Below are 24057 nucleotides of genomic sequence, written 5' to 3'. Positions count from 1 at the left end.
TTAAAATGCCAAGCTTGCAGTGCCTATTTAGCCGGAATGCCATGACATTTAGCTGACAAAAGCCGAAGAAATTCACATCATTAGTCATCTCTTCCAGCATCACCTTGGGTTTAATCTCAGTCTCATCCATCACTCAATGCTTTCTTTGCTTCTCAATTTTTGACATCTGTCAGGAGAGACCTTATTCATTCACTCTTCTAGGCAGTTATTTCCTAGGCTTTCGCCATTATGGCCTTATTCTTCTAGGACTCTGGATGACATCCTATAATTATCAACATCTGATGGCCAAGAATTTGTTGCTCTTTCTTAATGCTTTTTTGTCCTTTTTTTCTTTTTGCATGCATTACTCCTATTGCCATTCAGTTTATATGACAATCACAACTTTGAAGCTGAAAATGGCATTAAATCTCATCTACAAATTCACCCATTGACCCTCTTCAGCTGTCATCAGAAAAACCAAGCAACAGACTAGTTAAATGACTTTCCCAAGATAAGACAGCTAATTATTGGAAAATCCAGTGCTAGAACCTAGTCTTTCTATCTCTCAGACCAGGATAAAGACATTTCTCTAATATAGGATTTTTTAAAACTTATTTTAGAGTTTTTATTTGTTTTTTGAGACGGAGTCTTGCTCTGTTGCCAGGCTGGAGTGTGCAGTGGCGCAATCTCGGCTCACTGCAACCACTGCCTCCTGGGTTCAAGCGATTCTTCCGCCTCAGTCTTCTGAGTAGCTGGGACCACAGGCGTGTGCCACATGCCCAGCTGATTTTTGTAGTTTTAGTAGAGACGGGGTTTCACCATGTTGGCCAGGATGGTCTCAATCTCTTGACCTCATGATCTGCCCACCTCGGCCTCCCAAAGGGTATTATAGAGTTTTATTTATTATACCTGCCCTTATTCCTTTAAAAGTGCAAACAACAACAAAACAAAAATCTGGATCATAAGCCTCTGGAAGGTTTTTTTTGTTTGTTTTTTTGTTTTTTTGTTGTTGTTTTGTTTTGTATTCAGAGCACATACTTTGATCTTTTCATTTCCTATGAACTGTATTTAGAGTAAAAAGTAAACAGGTTGCCACATTTTGTCTCACCCATATCAAATAGAAGTCAGAGATCAAATAAGTGATGGATTTGGAAACCAGAACAGACAGGATATCTGAAACATGTACTGAGAATTCTGGTAAACAAGTCACTCTGTAGAAATATATTATGTAGTTATGAGAAGGGTGGCCAGTGCAATAAGTATGGAACTCTGTACTGGAGATAGAGATAGGAGAAGTTTACAACAGTTCCTGTCTTCCAGGAGATTTGAGTATAAAGAACCACACACACAAATATTTGTTACACCAATTTGATAGCCAAAGAGCAAAAAGGAATGCCCAGACACACAAACACACACACACACACACACATGCACCTGCATACATAGCCTATGTAGTAGCTATGTAGCCTATGTAGCCTATTCATAGTGTATGAGTGTATGAGAGTGAAATAATATATTTCTTAAAGAAAATAAGCTATTCTGTTTAACTTATATCATAAAGAGTGATTAAAGGGAAATAAAGTAATATTTAAGGTATCTAGCTGTGGATATATAATAAACACATAGAAATGTAAACGTAGACCCATGATCATTGCCATCTTCTTTGTGAGCTTGTATTGACCTAGTCCTGGGCCTGAATTATTTTACTCCTCTATCACCATGTATTCAGAGCATCATGATTCAGGTTCTCATTCCAGTGTTTTGATAATGGCTGAAGATGACACTAAACTTTAACTTCCAAATGCCTATCTGGATTTTTCTTAACGGGGTCTTAGTGAATAATAAAGAGAAACAGAATAGGATTTTGTCAAGACACTTACTTATTATGCTACTATCTGAAGATAATTCCTTCCAAAAGATAGGCAATGGCAGGAATTCCAAAGGACTAAGCACTGATATTATTCCTACACAGTTTTCTTGCTTCCTGCTCAATCCTTACAAACTGTTCATTTGCAAGGCAGTCCCTGGGTTGCACTTGTGACGTCACTTCTTTTAGTCTCTCTTCATCTACCAATTACCCTTCCTACCGTCCATTTGTTCAGGAAGGCTCACTAGATGGATTGCGTCATTGGGATATTTTGCCTTCTGGTTTCCAGTTGGTCCCACCTATGAAAAGTTAGCAGAAGATCAGAGGGAAGAAAATGAGTGAGGCTAAGATCAATATTTCTTAAGGTCCATCACTGAAGAGTTGCCTTGTGATGATAAGTCCTTTGATGAAGGTGATTGCTCTTCTCAACATGGCCCTCTTTATAAATTCTCTTCCTAAGTTGTCCAGCAACTGCTCCTTTCTCTCAGCCCCTTGAAGCTAAGAGTGGCTACATTTCCCCAGATGCTAGTTTCAAACTACTGCACTATCTCTTGAAGTATACCTACTTCTTGCTCACTCTATTGTAAACAGTGCCTTACTAAACCCACCTCAAATTATCCTAGAGTATGTTATCTGTGTCTTGCTAGGGCCCTGACAAATACACTTCTCTTAAAGGCTGTAGTCTCCAGGCAAAAAGTCGTTGCTTCTCTTACTTTGTAACTCCAGGAAGTTGAGAGAAAGTCTTTATGCTGATGGCTTTAGAGAAGAGTCTGTGAATTACTTCTTTTTGAGTTCCCTGGGGAAGAAATAACTCTGTAAACAACCATTATAGGACCACTCCAGTGCACTGTAAGTCTAAACATTTGCAGGCAAGTGAGCAATAAGCCAATTTTAGAAAGTGCTAAATCTTTTGCTTAAAAGGTGAATAGATACAAACACTAAGACTATGTTTCTATTTCCTTATAGACTTTAGTTGGTTCAGAGGTTTAAAAGCAAGTCTTTAGAAATCACTCAATTAATAAGTCAATAGAACTATCTGGTTAACAAAGGTTTAGTGACATCTTGAGTAGTGAGGAACCTATAAAAGCTGACTGGTCCCATCTCTTCTGACAATGTGCTTAAGGGAGTTCTGAGAATTCTGCATCATCCTTCCATTTTGTCTATTTGCTCGAAGGTGATAGGGCAGGATGGCAATGGGTTTTAGCCACAGGTGTCTTAAAATGAGCTAAAGTGAATAAAGTTTCACTACTGGAAATAAGGGCATAAAGCATAAAGCCTTTCTCTAAACTTCTTGAGGATTTGTCAAAGCTATTTTTCTGTAAGCCTAGTTTTCCACTTTAACCCAGTTCTCTCTAGTTTGAGAAATATTAGCACACTTTCTCAGGGTTTTGTTGTATCAGCTTCTGTCCTCATTTTGCTTCTGGGAGAAGGTGATAGGGGAGTGTGCAGGAATTTCTAGGCTGTGCTGTCATGCCAGAATTTTCTGTTGTTTCTTTGGCTATAACTTTTAAAAAAATGATAACATTATATCTAATTTTTTTACCTGTTGTCACTAATGAGTCAGTTTTTGTTGGCACTTTTACTGTGTTACTTTTCTCCTCTTATTATTATTATTATTAATAAATGGGATCCTGCTATGTTGCCCAGGCTGGATTTGAACTCCTGAGTTCAAGTGGTCCTCCCACCCCAGCCTCTAGAGTAGCTGGTACTATAGATGCACACTCCTCTTTTTTCCTCTTATTCATGTTTACCTCATTAGATTTTGAGAAATAATTTGCACTTCAGGGTTACCTCATCATATTAGTTTCCTGTTAGTATTTAGTAGGCTGCTACCCTTTTACTTAATGCTCTAGGTATATGTGTCCAGTTCTAGGACCATTTACTTGATGAGATAGTCAAGAATTTTTAGTGTTTGTCAACTACAGTAGTTGGATTCTTTCTGTGTTTCTACCAACTTGTTTTAATACCTGTCTACTAATAGAATTGCACTGGCTCCTTTTATAAAGTTGCCTTGAATTTAGAAAATACTTACACATTTTTTTGCAACTTATTTCTGTTGGATTTTTTAATTGAGATAAATGTCTGAACCTATGAATATGAGAACTATGAATGAGATCTTTCATGAGGCTTTGGGATTCCCTTTACGCTGCAAAAAGTTAAGCCTTCCCTGTGAAGGATCCATACGCAAACAGATCCCAGGAAGGGCTGTGCATGGTCTGATAAAGCTGAAAACTGCAGATTCTACTCAAGAGCTTTGATAGGGTCTCAACAGGAGTGGATCCAGGTTTTGTGAGATCCAAAGTTTATTAATTTTGGGGTCCTTTGTATAAAGAAAAAATACAACATTGTACATTTGAAAATAAGTATAGGGCCTTGGAAGTAGCTCATGCAACTGAGCAGCCCTGAATTGCACTTCATTGACTTTGTAAATCTTCTTCAAGTTCCTATGGAAATGTTCTCCAAGCAAACTCAGACTCAAACTTGTCTTTATACAGCATTTGCCAAGACTGGCAGTGTTTTAGCAGACTTGGACCCAAGCACATGTGGGCTCTGAACTTTGTTGGTTTACCCCACACTTACAACCTGTTACATTCTGGTGTGTTTGTGCCAGATAAACTGCAGCCTTCCAGTGGCCCTGCTTTGTGCTACTTGGCTTCTTCTCTGGTTTTCTGATTAATCTCTTATTTACCTCTGTGGTTGACTCAATGTGCTTGTCTAGGTTGTAGACATTGTTCTTGGCTTTTGTGTCTCCAATTATTCAGCCAGCTTTACTCTTTCCTCTGTTTTATATGGGAAACACTGGCCTGGACCACAACACCGACATTGAAGATGACACTTCATATAAACTATTTCTGCAATCTCCTAACACACCAGATATTAATCTTCTGGCTACACATGCTGGCTCAGATGGAGAGTCCTTGTTCACCTCATCTGCTTTGCATAGTGTGATATGGGCTTTTGGCTAGAAATCAAGCCCTACTGTTAAAATCACATCCTAGTTAGGACCCAACCTAATTCATACTTCTCCTCCCTCTCTGCTTTTCTAGTAAGTTTGAGCTTACCTTGTGGTAAAGCCCACAGATTAGTGACCAGAAGTTCTATCTTTATACAGGAACAATTAATGAATGTTCATTGAAATCGTACAGTCTTTTAACACATTGTGTCTTGGATATGTCTGAATATGGCAAGACACCTACTTTCCCTGCCATGTATGTTGAAGAACACCTAGTGTTGCCATGTATAATCAAGAACACCTAATATGAAAAGCTGTGATAATTTTTGAGACATATTATCATGAATTTGAGATTGACATACTTTTCTCAAGTTGTTCTTCATCTTATGGAATTTGAGAAGCAGACAATTAGTATGATCCTCCACTGCAGAGCAGAGATTGACTTGCATGATGGTTAATTTTATGTGCCAACTTGGCTGGGTCACAGAGCGCCCAAATGTTTTGACAAACATTACCCTGGATGTTTCTATGTGGGTGTTTTTGGATGAGATTAACGTTAAAATTGGTAAATGGAGTAAAGCAGATTACTCTCATAATGTTGGTGGGCTCCATTCAATCAGTCGAAGGCTTGAATAGAACAAAAGGGTAACCCTCTCCCACCCCAAGTAAGTGAGACTCCTGCTGAGGTCCTCCAAGTGGGAAGATTAGATCTACTCAGTTCTTTGGTAGTTAGCACCCTACTACTCAAAGTAGGGTGTGGGCTCTGCAGACTTTGGACTTGCTAGCCTCCTCCACAACCATGTAAGCTAATTCTTTATCATAAATCTCTATGTATCTTTATTTCTCTCTCTGTCTCTGCTTTATCTCTGTTTCTATCTCTGTTCTGTCTCTGTCTCTTTTTATATCTCTATCTCTGTCTCCATCTCCTCTTGGTTCTGTTTCTCGAGAGAATCTTGACTAATACGACTTGTTAAATCATTCTGCAAACACAGAGAGTGGTACTTTTCAAGGTTGGAAAATAAAAATTTCTACCTACCTATTATAGAAGGTATTTATTTTAAAATTTGCTTCTTTTGTTTTTAAAAAGTACACCAATGCAAGTGCAAATTTTTATGTTAGAAATGATGGCTCCAAGAACAAAGAAGCCCTCTCGATCAAATTTTTCAACTCAGTGGTAAGTGAGGCATTGTAAAACCAGGTGATAATGCATCAACTTCATCATTAGGAATAATGCCTTCTACAGGAACACCATGATAAGTTACTTACAAATTTAGAGGTCCCCAATGAATCTCAGAGTACATGCACAGGTGGGTGTTAGAAACCCCTTCCATTAGAGGGCTCTCTAGGCAAGTAAAAGAATTTGGCTTTGCAAATATTCAGAGACCTTTCTGCTGTTACATGAAAAGTACCTTATGAATATTTGTCCTCCCCTTTGCAAATGAAAGTATATATATCGGGATGCAATTTGAATAATATCTTACAATAATTTTCTTCCTGCCAGCTCTGTTTTACACTGTCTTAAAGAAGGCTGGTAAAAATGCAAGTCAGTAGTGAGAAAGAATAAAAACAAAAGTAACCCATTCAGAACTAACAGAGTAAATCACTTAAGGGAACATTGAGTCCTAATTGCAGAAATAACATACATTAATCACCCTTCTGGTGCTACCAGGGGATGAGCTTGCTGATGGGCATTCCATGACCTGACACAATGAAAAGAAAATACAGAGCAAGGCCAAGTTTTCAATGTGAAGTTGTGTATTTAGAAGCCTGGGTGGACATACAGCTGCATCGTTTTAAAAATTATAATGGAGAGAAAGCCCTGGTAAGACAATATTAGAGTTGCAGGTGTGGGCACATTTACAGGAGGAAATTCACTTGGGAAAGCTTTCTTCTGACATTAGACATATGGCAAAGCTCTACTGGGAATTGCTCAATGTTTATGCTTACCTTCAGGATGGGAGGCAAGATATTTCAAATAATTGCAACTATCAACTTTTCAGCTGAGTGGAATTTGGCTAGATATTACAGTTGCACCTTAATGTAAGAAAAGAATCATCAATTTTAAAAACAAAATTCCATGTGTAATGAGAAGCTGTGCTATGTCTGATATCTCATGTGCCTTAGCCTGGTGACCTGGGAAAAGCAGCGCATATACATGCCTGTGGTTTATTTTGGGAATTGTTCCCAAAACACAGGAATGGAGGACTGGGAAGAGTAAGATAGGGGAAGAAGGAAAGCCAGTCCAAGAAGACATGACAGAGCTGATCTAATCATCACTGTCCGTCAACAACTAGGATTTGGTTCCTTTGGGGTCTTTCTAGAAAGGTGTAATTAATAAATTGCAGTTGTCCAACCAGAGGTAGAAAAGGTGAACACATATATTAACTTTAATTTTCCTTAGGTGAAAAGTCAGCCCATGGGTTGATAATACCCTTGTCCTTCTACTTTTGAGTTTTTTTCATAACGGCTAAATGAATTCATAAAGGAATCTCATGTAGAGGCAGAGAAATCCCTGAGTGAAAGGTGGTAGACTTAGTATACCCAAGTGGAGGTGCTATCGGGGTGCACCTCTACAGCTATCTGGCAAAGCAATAGCTAGAGTAAAAGAGCAGACCAAGGTGCTATCTGATGGAGTGCAAAAGGTATGTGGGATACATCATGGAAAGATTCTATGTTCTTGCATTTTTATATACTGTGTTTTTTTTTTAACGTTTTAATAATAGACTAGAGAGTAGTATGTTTCTGTCCTACCATTATGGACTGGACCAGGTATAAGTATCTCATTATTTGTTTCCCTGGAAAGATGTTCCCATGTCTTCTCTGTAAGTTAGAGGCTCTACTCTGCCTCTATATGTTCTTGTATTCAGTTAGCACCAGTGGCTGGTAAAGAGAGACACCTGGTGTCTTCAGCCCTTTCATCAGCCACTGACAGAAGGTGAAACTATTACTGTCTCCTATTTCAAAAGTGTAATAGTCTGTGCATGTACACACACACACGCACACACGCACACCCCTTATACTTCCATCAGATACCAAAGATGTTTTTAACTCTTTGGATTGACTTTTGATGTGGCATGGAGACATTTAAGGATAAATTTGTGCTGATCTCAGAGATGTCTACTTCAATGTAAAAGAAGGATCCAAAAATCCTTCTAGGCAGTGGAAGGATGAAAACATGAGGATGCTACATTTCCTCTCTTTTCCCGCAAAAAAGAGAAAAGCACTCTTTTGCTCTTCTGTCTACATTAAAGCCTGGTTAAGGGGTAAACTATTAGTCAATTTGTATTGTTGCTCTCCATTATTTGCATTTGAGTTTGTCTTCCTAAGTAGATGAATGACTTTGTTCCTTATTGGAACAGAGAGAATCTGGAAAGATATGAGTGAGTGACTTGGGCTCCTGAAATTCTACTGTGCAAGTTTGACAGTGTAGGACATGGGCTTTGTGTGGGGTGGCTGAACTGGTAAAATGTCCTCTATTCTACTATAAAACCCTTAAAAAAAAAACAACAACACTTTTAACTAGTGTCCTGTAGTCTCCTAGCCTAAAGTTAATTGCATGTTAATTTAGTGGAAGTTCAACATCTATTACATTAAAACAGATTTCATACTGTATTCATTGGTTTCCTTGCTTTAGTTCCACAATAAATTTATTTCTACATCCCCTAAAACAAGCTAGATGATGTGTGGGGTAGGCTCAGCAGCTTTGGAGCCAAACAAACTTGTGTTTCCTTTCTGTGTCTGTGACCTCTGTTAGCCTCAATGTTCTTGTTTATAAAATAGGGATACTGATATCTGATAGGCAGGATTGTTATGAGGATTTTGGATAATGTACATAGATATTCTAATATAATATATGGCACTAGAAGAAAGTAAGTGACAGTGCTGAGTTAGCCCTATGGAGAAAGGGAGTCTAGTGCCTACAGGGAAATATTCCCCAGTCAAGTCTGACTCATTAATATTCCCCTAAGCATTTTTGTGTGGCCCATCCATCCTTGGACAATTTTCTTACAACAAATTCCCAGAAGCAAGAAGAGAATAAATGCAAAGTGAATTGTGGACCTCCAAGTGAATTACGGCATTTGTCAGTGTGATCAGCTCTGAATCGAAAAGTAAACTCAATTAAAAAGAAAAGAGAAAATTCTTGTTGAGGCCATAATGAAATTCAGGGTTTCAATGCTGAGACAAAGGAAGCTATACTGAAAGGATCACAATTAAGTGATAGGATAAAATTATCACAGAGTTTTTACACTGCATGTAGGCCCACATTTATTTATTTATTTATTCATTGCCTTCCAAAAATAGAGGCTATAAAATTGAGCACACAATTGAATTATACCTGTTGTGCCCCCAATTAGCCAAATCCTGGCACATTTCAATTTGTGTGTTCCAGCTGTGTGCATTAGAAATCGAACATTAGGGCTAGGAAATGTCTTCTCTAAGCTTGTTTTCTGGCACAGAAATTAAAGACCTGGTCAGTTAATAGCTCTCTGGATGCCTAGGCTTGTCATGCTGGCTTTGAAGGCCAAGCAAGGGGTTGCAATGAGAATTTGCAAATGAAATGTGAAAAATGGGTTCTAAAGTTTGGTGAAGAGAGATTTGGTGTCTAGGTCTGAGAACTCATCAGATGAGACCACATACGGTCAGCAATTGTGAAACTGGATAAAATTCAGCTGGCAGTACATTTTTCTAATTATTGAATGCTTTAAACATGCCGGAAATAACTGAGACTCAGATATCCATCACTCAGATTAAACATATGTTAACAGTTTAGCATATTTTGTTGAGTTACTTTTAAATTTAAAAATACAATATTAAATTTCTAGCTTAGGTTTTCACCACCTTTTTCCTTTCTTCCCCTCTTTCTACTTGGAGTGCTATTAAAAAATCGGTATGTGAGATTATCAGGAATTGTAGATTGCTTTTAGCACGTGTATGCTATCATGCACATGATATAATATTGCAGTATTTTTTGTGTGTAAATTCATTTATAGAAACAAAATGCTCCCATATGGCCACAAGGAGATATAAAGGATGTTCGGTGCAGCCTTGCTTATAATAGCTAGAAGTTGAAAAATGACAAATTTTCTCACCTATAAAGGGTTGGTTAATTAAACTGTTTTTTATTCATACCCTGAAACATTTCATAGAAGTGTAAATAAATGAACCAGATTATATGTAATACTATAAATATATTTCAAAAGTGTATTTTTAATTTAAAAAATTGCTTGTGAACTTTTAAGTGACTATGTCAGGATCCCCATCCTTCTCCCAGGATCAGTGTGTGGGAGAGAGACAGGTAGATGCTCAGCAAACAGGGCACTTGGATGTCACTCCTGTTGGGTGAGTCCACCTGACTGAGCTCTGGTCAGTGACCTGTTGGAGAGACACGTGGTCAGTGTCATTTACAGGCCTGACCCATTCAAACCTCTCCAGGATCTTCCACGCATGCTGCTCACTGTCCTTCTGGGCAGCTGCAATGGACCCAGTGGAGGTTCCAGGATATGTGCAGCCAGTGAATGGGTGAAGCTGGGGCCCTCCCATAACACACACTGTTCTATGATATGGACAAGAAGCACACTTCTACTGAGTTCAGCCACTGATGCTTTGTGATTTGTGGCTTCTCTCACCATATGCAGTGTGTGTCCAATGAAGCTGTTAGTGAATCACTTCTCTAGCAGCTACCATGATGTCTGGGGCATCAGTGAACAATCTGGAGGGGAAGAATAGGGCAATGGAGGAGAGAGGAGCCCTGATTCTTCCTCTGGGAGGAGCTACATCTGGCCATGTTTCTCATGGTTCCTGGATCTACTCTTCCTTTTCTTTTCTATTATCCTCCATGGCTCCTTCTGAAGTGTGTTCATGCCTTTCTTAGGCCCACTATAGTATTATCAGCTCTCCTTCTAGCGAAAAATTGGGAGCAGTCTTCAATAATCTTAGGCTCTGAATCCAGACTCACAGTTTCCCTGGACTTAGTTTATTCAAGCTGCCATCCCAAACACCATAGATGGGGGACATCAGAGACCTGCCTTGTGTCTTCCACCATGTAAGGATACAGAGAGAAGATATCATCTAGGAACAAAGAAAACTGATCTTCACCAGGCCCAAAAGTGCTGCGGTTTTGGTCTTGAACTTGACAGCCTCCAGAACAGTGAGAAACTTTTAGTGCTTAAGTCAGCCTATCTATGGCAGGTTTCATCCTGTGGCCTCTTCTTTTGGCTTGTAGGCAGCCACCATTTCTGTATGTGCTCACATGGCCTCTTGTTTGTCCTCCTGTGGAGAGGGGGAGGTCTGGTGTCTCTTTCTTTTTCTTATAAAAACACTAATCCAGCTGGGCATGGTGACTCACACCTGTAATCCCAGCACGTTGGGAGGCCAAGGTAAGCTGATTACCTGAGGTGAGGAGTTCAAGACCAGCCTGGCCAACATGGTGAAACCCCATCTCTACTGAAAATACAAAAATAGCCGGGTGTGGTGGCTTGCACCTGTAGTACCAGCTACTCTAGGGTCTGAGGCATGAGAATTGCTTGAACTCAGAAGGCGGAGGTTGCAGTGAGCCAAGATTACACCCTTGGACTCCAGTCTGGGTGACAGAGCAAGACTCTGTCTCAAAATAATAATAATAAAAATAAAAATAAGGGCACTAATCTCCTCATTACCTCTTCTGGACCTCACAAAGGCTTCACCTTCTGCATCATCACATTGAGGGTTAGGGTTTCACATATGAATTTTGGGGAGGCCACAAACATTCAGTCTTTACTACCTTGTAATCCATTCCTCTACAAAAGTTAGAACATGTCTGATATGTGCTTCTAGCCAGTTCTGTAGGTCGATAATCACATCCAAATTTCCTTATAAATACATTTTTAAAAATTATATTTCTGCTCCCCTATCCCTAACTTTAAATTCTTTGTGAAGACTCTCTTAAGACTATGAACTTGAATGGGAAGGCTACAACCCTAATCTAATATTTTCCCTGGATTACTTTATCCAGTTCAGATGGTTTATGGAGCCACTTTCACTTGAAGTATTTGCTTTTTAATTAATCCTTTAAAATAATTTTAGACTTAAAGTTGTGAAAAATAGTGAGAATTTTCCAGATAACCTTCATTCAGATTCCCTTAATACTAGCATACTATGTAACCAAACACAAACATGGAAAACAAGAATTAGCATTGGCACTCCTAACTGATCTACAGAACCTTATATGAAATTTATTAATTGTTCAACCATTGTCCTTTTTTCTGAGCCAGAATCCAGTCCAGGTTGTGACAGTGTGTATAGTTTTTTGTCTCCTTGGTCTGCACCAGTTGGTGACCATTTCTCAAGGTTTTTCTTTTATGACTTCTACTTTTAAAGAGCACTGGTCAGCTTGTTTGTAGAATGTTACCCAGTCTGGATATGTCTAATATATTCTCATGATTAGACTCAGATTATAAATTTATTTGGCAATGATACTACAGAAATGATGCTCTCTTCTCAATTCACCATACCAGGCTACGTGTGGTGCAGATATATCTTATTACTAATTATGTTTACCTTCATCACTTGCTTAAGGTAATATCTTCAGGGTCTCTTCACTGTAAAATTCCTCTTGTTGGTAAGGAATTAATGTTTTGGAAGAGATATTTTAAAAACCAGGAAATATTCTATTTCTCTTCATACTTTCATCCAGAAATTTTAGTATTCACTGATAATGTTTGTCTGCGAATTATCACATTATCACTGTGGTATCAGCCTCACGATGGTTTTCTTATTTTCTTCATCTCTTCAGTGAAGGGATGCATTAAGTTGTAGTCTACTGTGAGGGGTCATTGCCCTTTCTTCTCTGAGTCTTTATTCAGTAATTTATTCAGTATACAGTTTCAGATATTTATTCTCTCTATGAGTCGCAATCCAATACTGTAGTTAGTTGCTCAAATTGTTTCCGCTTTGGCAATCGAGAGCTCATTCCAGTTGGTTTTTATGTTGTTGTTGTTTGTAACATGCTGTTGTTATTTTTTGAACATTTACTTACTTCCAGGTTCTATACAATCTTTGGGTTCATCTTGTGTTTTCCTTATGCCAGCAGTAGAGCTAGATGTTTCTCCAAGCAACTCTGTTTCTTTTATTAGAGAACATATTTAGAAATTAAAATCTGAGTACTAGGTATATTCCTTCCTAGTGGAGGAGTATCATTACTTGCAGATCTTTCCAACAGACAGAACTAGGAAATGTATGTATATTTTCTAGCAACAGTGTATCACATATATCTATTTCTGTTCTATAAATATATATTATATATGTAATCTATCTATCATCTATCGTCTATCTATTATCTATCTATCAAGAGAGATGTCACTACCACCTTATTCCTGTAACCACATTCCATGTTCTTCTCGTTTCCACCCCATTGCTGCTCACGCTCGCTATATAATCAATCTCACTACTCTGATGTATCCATCTTATCCTTCCTGCAATACTTTCTACAAAATAGCAACACAGCGATATATTTTTGTACATCCTTTTCTTTCCAACATGAAAGGTGGAGAGTTTCTCTCATTTAACAATATCTTTCACAATCACTCTATCAGTACATAGAGATCTTCCCCATTGGTTGCTTTTTGTGGATTTACCATAGGTTATGTAACCGTTCTTCTATATATGAACATTTAGTCTGTTTCAAATACTCTGGAAATCAAAACAATGCTACAGCGAATGGCTTTGTGTCTGTGTATGTTCACATTGTCCAGGGTGTAGCTCCAGCATGGATTCCTACAAGTCATTACCAGGTTAAAGTGTAAGTTCACTTACAGTTTTGTTAGATATTGTCAAATTCCTTTACACAGTGGTTGTTTGCATTTCTGCCAATAATGTGTGGAAGCAAGATGCGTTGTTATAATTTGTCATTTTCTTCAGTCATCATTTCAAGGTGTCAGTGGATTTTATTAATTTGTGTTTATCTCATTGTCAGTTACTTTAAATATTTTCCAAATGCTTTAAGCCATTTTTATATATCTGTCTGTGTGTGTATGTATGCATGTATGTGCTTCCCCCCCCACCCCAGGATTTTGGTACTTGTGCTCCTTAACTTTTTTTTCTCTGATGTTTTTAATCAAACAAAATAATGGCCATATGTTATTAATTCATTTGACAAATTCTCACTTAGCAACCACTATTTCCAGAACTATGTTAGCATGATAATATAAAGCAAGACAGCCCTTCATGGAGCTTTGGCCTATGGAGAGAGATTATTGAGCCTTTTACTTTTTTATTTTGAGATGACTATAGATTCATATTCGATTGTAAGAAAAAGGGATTTCATGAGTACCCTTTATATAGATTTCTCCAATGGTAACACCCTTCAAAACTGTAGTAAAATACCACAACCAGGATTCTGTCATTGATACAGTCAACACAGAAAGCATCTGCATCACTACAGAGATCCTTCATATCACCCTTTCATTGACATGCTAACTTTTCTCCAGTCCTCTTCTTTCATTAATCCCTGGCAACCACTATTCTGTTCCCAATTTTTATCATTTTGCCTTTTCAAGAATGTTGTATAAGTGGAATCATACATTCTGCACCCATTTTAATTGGTTTTTCTTTCAGAATTATGTCTTAGAGATTAATTTAGATTCTTGCATGTATCAACAGTTCCTGTGTGTTTGTTGCTGAGTGGTATTATATGGTAAGTGTGCTTACAATGAACCGTTTTACCCATGGGAGGACATTAGTGTTGTGCCCAGTGCTGGATTATTATGAATAAAGCTGCTATGACTATTCATGTGCATATTTTGTGTTAACTTAATTAGGCCTTTGTTTCTTTGGTATAAATGCCCAGGAGAGCAATTGCTGGGTCACATAATGGTTGCGTGTTTGGTTTTTGAAGAAACTGCCAAATGACTTTTCAATATACCATTTTATATTCCCATCAGCAAATATGAGCAATCCAGTTACACCATGTTCCCACAAGCATTTGTTACTCTTAAAAAATAAATAATTAAATAGCCATTCTGGCCAGGCACAGTGGCTCACGCCTGTAATCCCAGCACTTTGGGAAGACGAGGCAGGCAGATCACAAGGTCAGGAGTTCGAGACCAGCCTGGCCAAGATGGTGAAATTCCATCTTTACTAAAAATACAAAAACTAGCTGGGCATGGTGGCTCATGCCTGCAGTCCCAGCTACTCGGGAGGCTGAGGCAGGAGAATTGCTTGAACCCAGGAGGCAGGGGTTGCAGTGAGCTGAGGTTATGCCACTGCCCTCCAACCTGGGCAATAGGGGAGACTCCCTCCCCCCTCAAAAAAAATAGCCATTCCGATTGATGTTTAGTGATAGCTCATTGCATTTATCTACTGGTGAGTGATGTCAAACATTTCATACACTTGTTTATCATCCATATAGTCTTTTCATTGAAATGACTCTTCATGTGGGTTGTTTGTGTCCCAAGTTAATTGTTTTTGACTGTTATGTTTTGTGAGTTTTAAAAATATATATTAAAGATTCTAGTTCTTTGTTGGATATGTGATTTGCAAATGTTTTCTTCCACTCTGTAGCATTTTTTTTTATCTTCACTGTATTTTTCACAGAGCAAATTTTTAAATTTTGATAAGGTCCATTTAGTCAAATTTTCAATTGATTAATGGTACTTTTGACATCAAGTCTAACAATATTTCACCTTTCCTGAGATAGAATATTTTCTCCTATGTTGTCTTCTAAAAGCTTTATAATGTATGTTTCACGTTAAGTCCGTGATCCATGTATTCATTTCAGATTAATTTTGGATGAAGTTTGAGTCTTAGATTGGGGTCCTTTTTTGATCTCTTTTGTGCCAATAGATGTTCAATTGCTCTATATTCATTTTTAAGTTGCTTTTGCACTTTGCGTTTTTTCAAAAATCTTTTGGGTGAACTTCTGTGAGTCTATTTCTGGATGCTCTGTACTGTTTCATTGATCTCTGTGTCTATACTTCTGGCAATTCCACAGAATTTTGATCATTGTAGCCATATAATAACATGTGGTGGCTCATGCCTATAATCTCAGCACTTTGTAAGGTTAGGGTGGGTGGATTGTTTGAGGTCAGGAGTTTGAGATCAGCTAGGCCAGCATGGTGAAACCCCAACTCTACTAAAAATACAAAAATTAACTGGGCATGGTGGTGTATACCTATAAGCCCAGCTACTCAGGAGGCTGAGGCAGGAAAGTCACTTGAACCTGGGAGGTGGAGTTTGCAGTGAGCCAAAATCATGCCACTNGCCTCATTAATCATTGTAATTGCAAGAGATTGTCAACGAACATTTGTTGAGCTGTACTGTCAGTCTTGGGGGTCTTGGCTGACTCTAGGTAACCAGCTTCTCTAGTGGAAACTTCTTTTCATTGGTTTGATTCCCATCAAAGCTGAATCTTAGGCACCATCTGATGCTCTTGCAGTTTATTCTGGCAGAGCCCTTACAAGACAGATGGTGGGACCAGGCTGGTGTCATGGGCCTGATACAGCCTGAGGGGCAGATGTCCTATTGACCAGGAGGGTTTCTATCCAGAGACCATTCTTAAGAGTTTTGGGGATTCTTCCCCTTTCCTTATGCCTGTATTCCATGTGGGTCAGTTACAACGTGTTTCTTTCGCAAAGGGAATTTAAGCTATTCTTGTAGCATTAAGCTTTGTTTTAAGGTTTATGAGAATTGCATCGGTGCTGAGGTGATCTTGTCTCCTGAAAATCCCCAGGCCAAGGTTGGAAATCCCTAGGCCAAGATGCATCATACTGCTAAGCGACACATAGTATAGGCCCTGTGAGATGTTTACCTGACCCCTATAACTATCATTAACCTTATAGCCATAATACATTTAATATGACATTCTGTATGGAGTTAACTAAACCCTGGTAGGAAATCAGGAAGTTGGTTGCTGTAAGTTCAGGATATCAATCAATAGGATTTAAGGAAACTTCTCAGTTTCTTGGTTTGAGTCATACTCCAGTCCTTAAGATGAAAACTGGGAGTGGAAGCAGAGGGGAAGGTTGATTTGTTGAATTTTTTCCCCATTCATACTCTTTCATTTGTTCAACAAGAGTCTGCTGTCTATCAAGCACTATTTAGTATAAAGGAAACAGGTTAACAGTGATATGCCTTATGTACAAAACAAAGTTTGCATAATTGCAGCAATAACCTGGCTTGTTTAAAGTGGTGGTTTATAATTATTTTTCATTGTAAGTGGGTTGGCATTTGTTTTGACTTGTTAGTATCTATGCTATTTAATAGTTGCTAGATATTTTCTCCATAACCCTTAGTTTTCTGTACTATAATATATTAATAATTAAACTACAGATTTCCATTTCCTGAGTCACTCTGGCTGATATATAGAGAAGAAAGTAGAAGGGGTCCCACTGGGAACAGGGTGTTGCAGTAACCCAGGAGAGAGGAGCTGGTGGTCTAGGTTTGGGAAGTACCCATGGAGTGGTAGAGAAATGGTTGAATTTGAGAGGGATTTAGGTGATGATGTTGATGGAATTTGGTAATTGACTGACGGGATATGATGAGAATAGGAGAATCTAAGACTAATGTCCAGATTTCTGGCTTGGCCCGTTGAGTGAGTGTAGATCATTTATAGTAAATGGAACATAGAAGGAGGATCAATTTTGTGCAAAGGGGATCAGTTCCATTTTGAACCTGTTGAACTTGGTGTGTAAGGTGCTATCCAATAGATGTTCAAGATACACTGAGACTTGACCTTTATGTGTGGTAGGACCCATCAACCACAGGCAGCAGAGTTCTTTGTGAAGAGAGAGACACAGGACCAGGAAGCCAGGCTTTGAGTGGTGCTTCAAAGGCATAGCCTGCTGGGCTTCCTGGGTCTTTATACCTCCTTAATATAGCCAAACATATAGTTCATGCATCACTCATCTACAAACAAAAAATTGTGTCTAACATTGCTGTCTAATTCAGCCTGCTGGGAGAGACTCTTAACAAAGTATGAGGCAGTTTGGAAACCACCTCTGAATATGGATCCCTGATTAGGTACTGTAAATTCCTATTCATTCCTAGAGTGTGGACTCCAGATTTAGATGTTTCAAATGCTGACTAATCCACTCTACACATATCATACTGTTTATATGGAAGTATTTTATAGTAAGTTGTCACTTTTTACCACGATACCAAGTCTGAAGCTCAAGAGAAAGATCCGGGCTGGAGCTATAGATTTTAAAATCCGTAGTATATGGATGGTAAGGCCCAAGGAATACAGCTTGGAAAGTGAGGAGAGAAGGACCAGTGATGGACCCTTGAGGGATCCCAACATCGTAGATATAGGTAAGGAAAGCAGATCCTAAAATGAAGACCAAGGATAGCACCCTGAGAGATGGATGGAGAGAAGTCAGGAGCACGGTGCTACCCAGTTCAAAGGAAATGAGTGCTTTAAGGAAGAGGGGACAGTTAACAGTATTAGACGTTCTCAGGAGATACGATAAATTAGGACAAGAAATGCCTTTTGAAGTTTGTTGTTGACTTTGGCAAGCAGAGATTCAGTGGCATCAGTGGGGCTGGAAACTAGATTGCCGTGACTTAAGGAGCAAATCAGAGGTGAATCTGTACAGACACAGTCAGTTCCTTCCAGAAGAGTATTCAATCAATGCCTGAATCACGGACTCTCAGCAAGGACCTTGATTTCACCTGGTGAAGCTCAAAACTGTCGCGTCTCAACTCCTCCCATTTAAAAAGTAAATATTGAATACCTATTGCATGCAAGGCATGGAGCTAATTGTCCCAGATTATTTAAAGACCGGCACAGTCTTTATGCTTAAGTAGTTTCCAGCCTGCTGGAAAAATGAAATAAGTATACAGACAAGCTCACATTGTTATAGGTGAAACTTACCTGAGTCACATGGCAACAAAATATGTTAGTGGTTGTAGGTACCTGAGTTACCAGCAGTGAATTCTACAGGTTCGCAGCAGAAATTCTTGCCTCCTCAGAAGAAAGAATTCCACTGAGGGGCATAAGGCGGAAGAAGAAACTGAGGCAAGTTTTAGAGCAGCAGTGAAAGTTTATTAAAAAGCTTTAGAGCAGGAATGAAAAGAAAGTCAAGTACACTTGGAAGAGGGCCAATGGGGCATTTTGGAGGACAGGTGCCCTGTTTGGCCTTGGACGTAGGGTTTTATATGCTGGCATGTTTCTGGTGTCTTGCGTCCCTTTTTCCTTGTTTCTTCCCTTGGGGTGAGCTGCCCACATACACAGTAGCCTGCTAGCACTTGGGAGGTGAGCATGCGCAGTGTGGTTGCTGGCGTTGTATGCATGCTCACCTGACGCGCTCTCCCCTTTACTGGTGGAACGCCTCCAGTAGGACATATACCTGTGAAACTGCCATTTTGCCTCTTAACGCACGTGTTTGAGCCCACTTGCCCAGTTCCTGAGATCTTATCAGGAAACTGATGATCACCAGTTTCAGGTGTTTTTTTTCTAGCTATAGGGAATCGGCTTTTCCTGGTGCCAGCTGCGACGAATTATTATTTTAGAGAGGCAGCGTGACAACTGTATGGCCATCACCTGATGGTTGCCTGACATTCCTAGTGAGGTGAGGGGAAGCCTCGCCTGCCCTCCTCATGCCTGACTAGCTACCTGCTGTCACAAAAAAAAAAAAAAAAAAAGTAAAAAACCCAATAGATTGAACTCTTCTATTTTCTTCTTCTTTTTTTGAAATTATATTACATATTTTAGTTCCTTTGCTTTTCCGTGTAAAATTTAGACTAGTTTTATATATAGCTATAAAAATGTTTTGAAATTTTGATGAGAATTATATGTAAATTTGCGGAGAATTGACTTATTTACTATGTTGAATTTTTCAATACTTGAACTATGTATGTCCCTCAATTTATTGTTAATTTTTGATTTCTTTCATCAAAGTTTATGCTATTCAGCATACATACAATTTATGTACGTTGTTAGATTTACGTGTAAGTATTTCATTTATTTTGAGTGATTATAAATATTTTAAAAACTTTTTAATCTACATGTTTAATATATAAATACATCATGTAAACTAATATTATGAATAATTACAATTGACTTTAAAATATTTATCTTGTACACTGTAAACTTGCTGTACTCTTTTATTAATTCTGAGAGTTTTTTAAAGAATTCTTTGAAATTTTCTGTGAAGACAATCACGTCATCATCAAATAGAGACTGTTTTATTTGCTTGTTTCTGATCTGTATGCCTTTATTTTCTCTTGTCTTAGTGCACTGGCTAGGACCTCCAGCATGTGTTAAGCCTGAATGCTGTTCTGTTTTCTGGGAAAGATCATATTTACATTTTTGGTAGACTTTTGAAATGAAATCATCTGGACCTGGAGATTTCTTTTCTGAGGACAAATTACAAACCCAGTTTCTTTAACAGAGAGCTGTTCAAATCATCTGCTTCATAAAGGGCGAGTACTGGCTTATCTTCTCCTGGCTTAAAGCAGTTCTCTCTTTGGTAACTTTCCATACAAGCAGCAGTAAAGCCAGACGAGGAGAATGACCTCTTGAGTGGAGGATAACTGGGGCAAGGACCCCTTTAAGTCAGAAAAATAGAAAACAGAAAAAGAAACCAGCAAAAACCATGAAGAAAAATTGTTCCCAAATAAATGCTTTTATTTTCCTCACATCAAAACACCTTCTCCTGGCAAGCTGTCCTCTGTTCATTCTAGCTTGCTTTGACCTTTCTGTTGCATCAGTTCTAATCCTGGCTCTGCTACTTGTGTGCTCCATGACATTAGGCAAGTTATTTAACCCCTGTGTCTCAGTTTGTTTTCTATAAAAATGAAAATACCATTAATATTTTCTCTATAGGGTTGTGTGAGGATTCAAATGAGTTAATAAATTGAGTTTTAAAAGAGTACCTAATAGATATCTTGTTTATCCAGCACTGCTTATTAGAAGACTTTCTTGTTCTCATTCAATTGCTTCAACACTTTTTTTAAAAGAATAACCTGTGACATACGTGTGGGTCTATTTCTAGACTTCTCATTTCCACCATTCTATCTGTCTATAATTTTGTGAATAGCACACCATCTTTATTACTGCGGTTTTAGAGTAAGCCTTGAAATCAGGGAGTGTTAAGTCCTCTAATTGTGTTTATCTTCTGCATGATTGCCTTGCTATTTTAGGTAATTTGCATTTCCATATAAATTTTGCAATTAGTTTGCCAAATGCTATTTTTACAAAAGACTGATGTAATTTTGATTAGAGTTGAGTTGAATCTATAGAACAAGAGGTTTAAAGTCAACAACACTGAGTTTTTCAATATAAAAATATGGTTCATATTTCCATTTATTTGGCTTTTTAAAATTTAATTTTGGCAATATTTTCTAAGTCTTACACATCTTTTGTCAAATGTATTCTCAGGGCTTCTTTTTAGTGCTATTAACAATTGCGATTTTTAAATCCCCATTTTCCAATCATTTATGGCCACTATAAATACAATTAATCTTTTGTATATTGATCTTTTAGCTGGTGACCTTACTAAATTTACCTATTAGTTCCAGTGTTTGTAACCTCCTTCATATTTTCTATAACACAATCATGTAACCTCCAGATAAAGAATGCTTTACATTTTACATTCCAAGCTTCACATCTATCAATATGCTTTCTCTCTCTCTCTCTCCCCCTCCCTTCCTTCTTCACTCTCCCTTTCTTTTCCTCTCCTTCCCTTTCTTGCTTAATTTCTCCTCCATTCCACCTCTCTGTCTCTCAATTGTGCTGATTAGAACTTATGGCACATTTTAAATACAAATGGTGAAAGTAAACATTCTTGTCCTGTCTTAACCTTAAGGTAATAGTCAATATACAAATGTTACTTGTAGATTTTTATAGATATAATTTACCTTCTGTATATTTTAAAACATTGTGTTTTTAAACTTGCATTATTCTCTTCACATTTTATTTGTGGGATTTCTCCATGGTGATAGGCCTACATCTGTGCCTTCCTTTTCAACGCTATATGATATCTCTACAAAAATGTCAGAATCTAGTTATACATTTACCTATTAATTTATATTCAGGATGTTTAATTGTTTTAAAAATGCATTTAATGCTCATTTGATAATTCCTCTACATCTTTCTGCGAACTTATGAATGAATTTTTGGGACATTCCAAGAATACTGTTGACTTTAATATTTTTAGACAAAACACCTCTGCAAAATTGTTCTGCCTAATTCTACTGCCATTACCTGTGTATAAGAGTTTCTATGGTTTCATAGCTTTCCCAACCATTGTTATTATCATGTAACTTAATTTTGACTCATCTGATGAGTGTAAAATTATACCTCCCTGGATTTTAGTTTCACCTCTCTGATAAATTGAGAGACTGAGAATATTTTAAATTTCTAATTGATATTTCAGGTTACCTCTTCAGCTAACTTTACCAGTTTCCTATTGAATTACTTATATTCCTCTAAGTTTTGTAGATTTAAATTACATATACCAAATATTGATTCTTGGCCAATTAGATGTGATACACAAGTACTGCAGTCCATAAGCCCCTGTCTCTGTCTCTGTGTCTGTCTTCCTCTGTTTCACACACAGGTGCACACACACACACACACACACACACACACACACACATACTATGCTGCTTTTGATAAACAGGAGGTTTCATTTGTGAATGATCAAATTTAACAATTTTTTTTATGGTTTCACAACTTGTTTAAAAAATCAGATCCTGAGATTACAATGGCGTGATCTTTCATTTTCTTTTTTAAGTTTACTGGTTTGACTCTTCATGTAAAACTCATTTTAGTTTATTTTGTAAATGAGGGATCCATAAAAACAAGTGAATTCCTTTTACTCAATGGTCCATCTGCTCTCTGACAGGTACTGCCTGTTCTGCACAAGACATGTGTTATAAAGGTCTAGGTGTTTCTGGTCTTTCCATTGTGCTCCTGAGTCCCACTATTCATTTCAGCGATGCTTTCTTGTCTTTCTACTGTTGCTTCATGTAAGAGTCTCCATCTGTGCAGTCATCTTCTGACTGTATTGCTTTTCCTTACAATTTTCTTAGCTATTCTTAGTAAAATGTATGCTCTTCCACATATATTTTAGAATGAATATTTCCAGTTTTAGAAAACTTAAGAAAAATTCTGTTGGAATTTTGATTGAATTTACGTTGACTTTTCACACTAAGGAGAATTGATAACTGTAGCACATCTTTTTATCTCTAGAAATGGCATCAAGCTCCAATTATTTAAGCCTACAAATACACACACATACACACACACATATATGTATATATTTTAATTTGAGACAGGGTCTCACTCTATTGTCGAGCTGAAGTGCAGTAGCATGATCTTGGCTCATTGCAAACTCCAACTCCTAAGTTCAAGCAAATATCCCTGCCTGAGCCTCCCAAGTAGCTGGATTAGAGTTGAGAGTAGCTGGATTATAAGCACCTGCCACTATGCCTGGCTAATTTTTGTATTTTTAGTACACATGGTGTTTCACTTGTTGTCCAGACTGGTCTTGTACTCCTGGTCTCAGGTAATTGGCCCACCTCGGCCTCCCAATGTGCTGGGATTACAGGCGTGGGCCACTGTGTCTGGCCACTTTAATATATTTTAATAAAGCCCTGAAATTTTATTCATCTAGGTGATACACTTCTTTTAAATACTTCTTTCTTTTTTCACATATGTACTCCTTTTGCTATTATAAATGGTATCTTCTAGAAAAAAGTCATTTTATTTTGCTCTTAGGTATAGAAATGTCATTGATATCAAAGAACAAAATAAAATGCCATTTATATCAAGAACAAAATAAAATGTATTGCATATATATCAAGTATCTGGCAAAGTTACCAAATTTTCTTTTTATTTTTTCCCCTATAAGTTCTCCTGGCTATTTTAACAGAAAACAAGAGCTGTGAATAATCATAGTTTTGTTGGTTCCTTCCCAAGCCTTATACACTTTTTTTTTTTTGAGATGGAGTCTTGCTTTGTTGCCCAGGCTGGAGTGCAGTGGCATGATCTCAGCTCACTCCAACCTCTGCCTCCTGGGTTCAAGTGATTCTCTTGTCTCAGCCTCCTGAGTAGCTGGGATTAAAGGTATGCATCACCACACCTGGCTAATTTTTTTGTATTTTTAGTAGAGACAGAGTTTCAGCATGTTGGTTGGGCTGGTCTCGAACTTCTGACCTTGTGATTTGCTCACCTTGGCCTTCCAAAGTGTTGAGATTTCAGGCATGAGCATCCATACCCAGCCTGTTCTCTTTTTAATTTTTTTTTTTTTTGTGATAGTTATGACCTGCTGTACAGAAC

Source organism: Cebus imitator, unplaced genomic scaffold (genome assembly GCF_001604975.1).
Source record: "Cebus imitator isolate Cc_AM_T3 unplaced genomic scaffold, Cebus_imitator-1.0 Scaffold131, whole genome shotgun sequence".
In the NCBI taxonomy this organism is placed as follows: Eukaryota; Metazoa; Chordata; class Mammalia; order Primates; family Cebidae; genus Cebus; species Cebus imitator.
The sequence above is the reverse complement of the archived record's forward strand: the minus strand, read 5'-3'. Positions refer to the sequence as shown.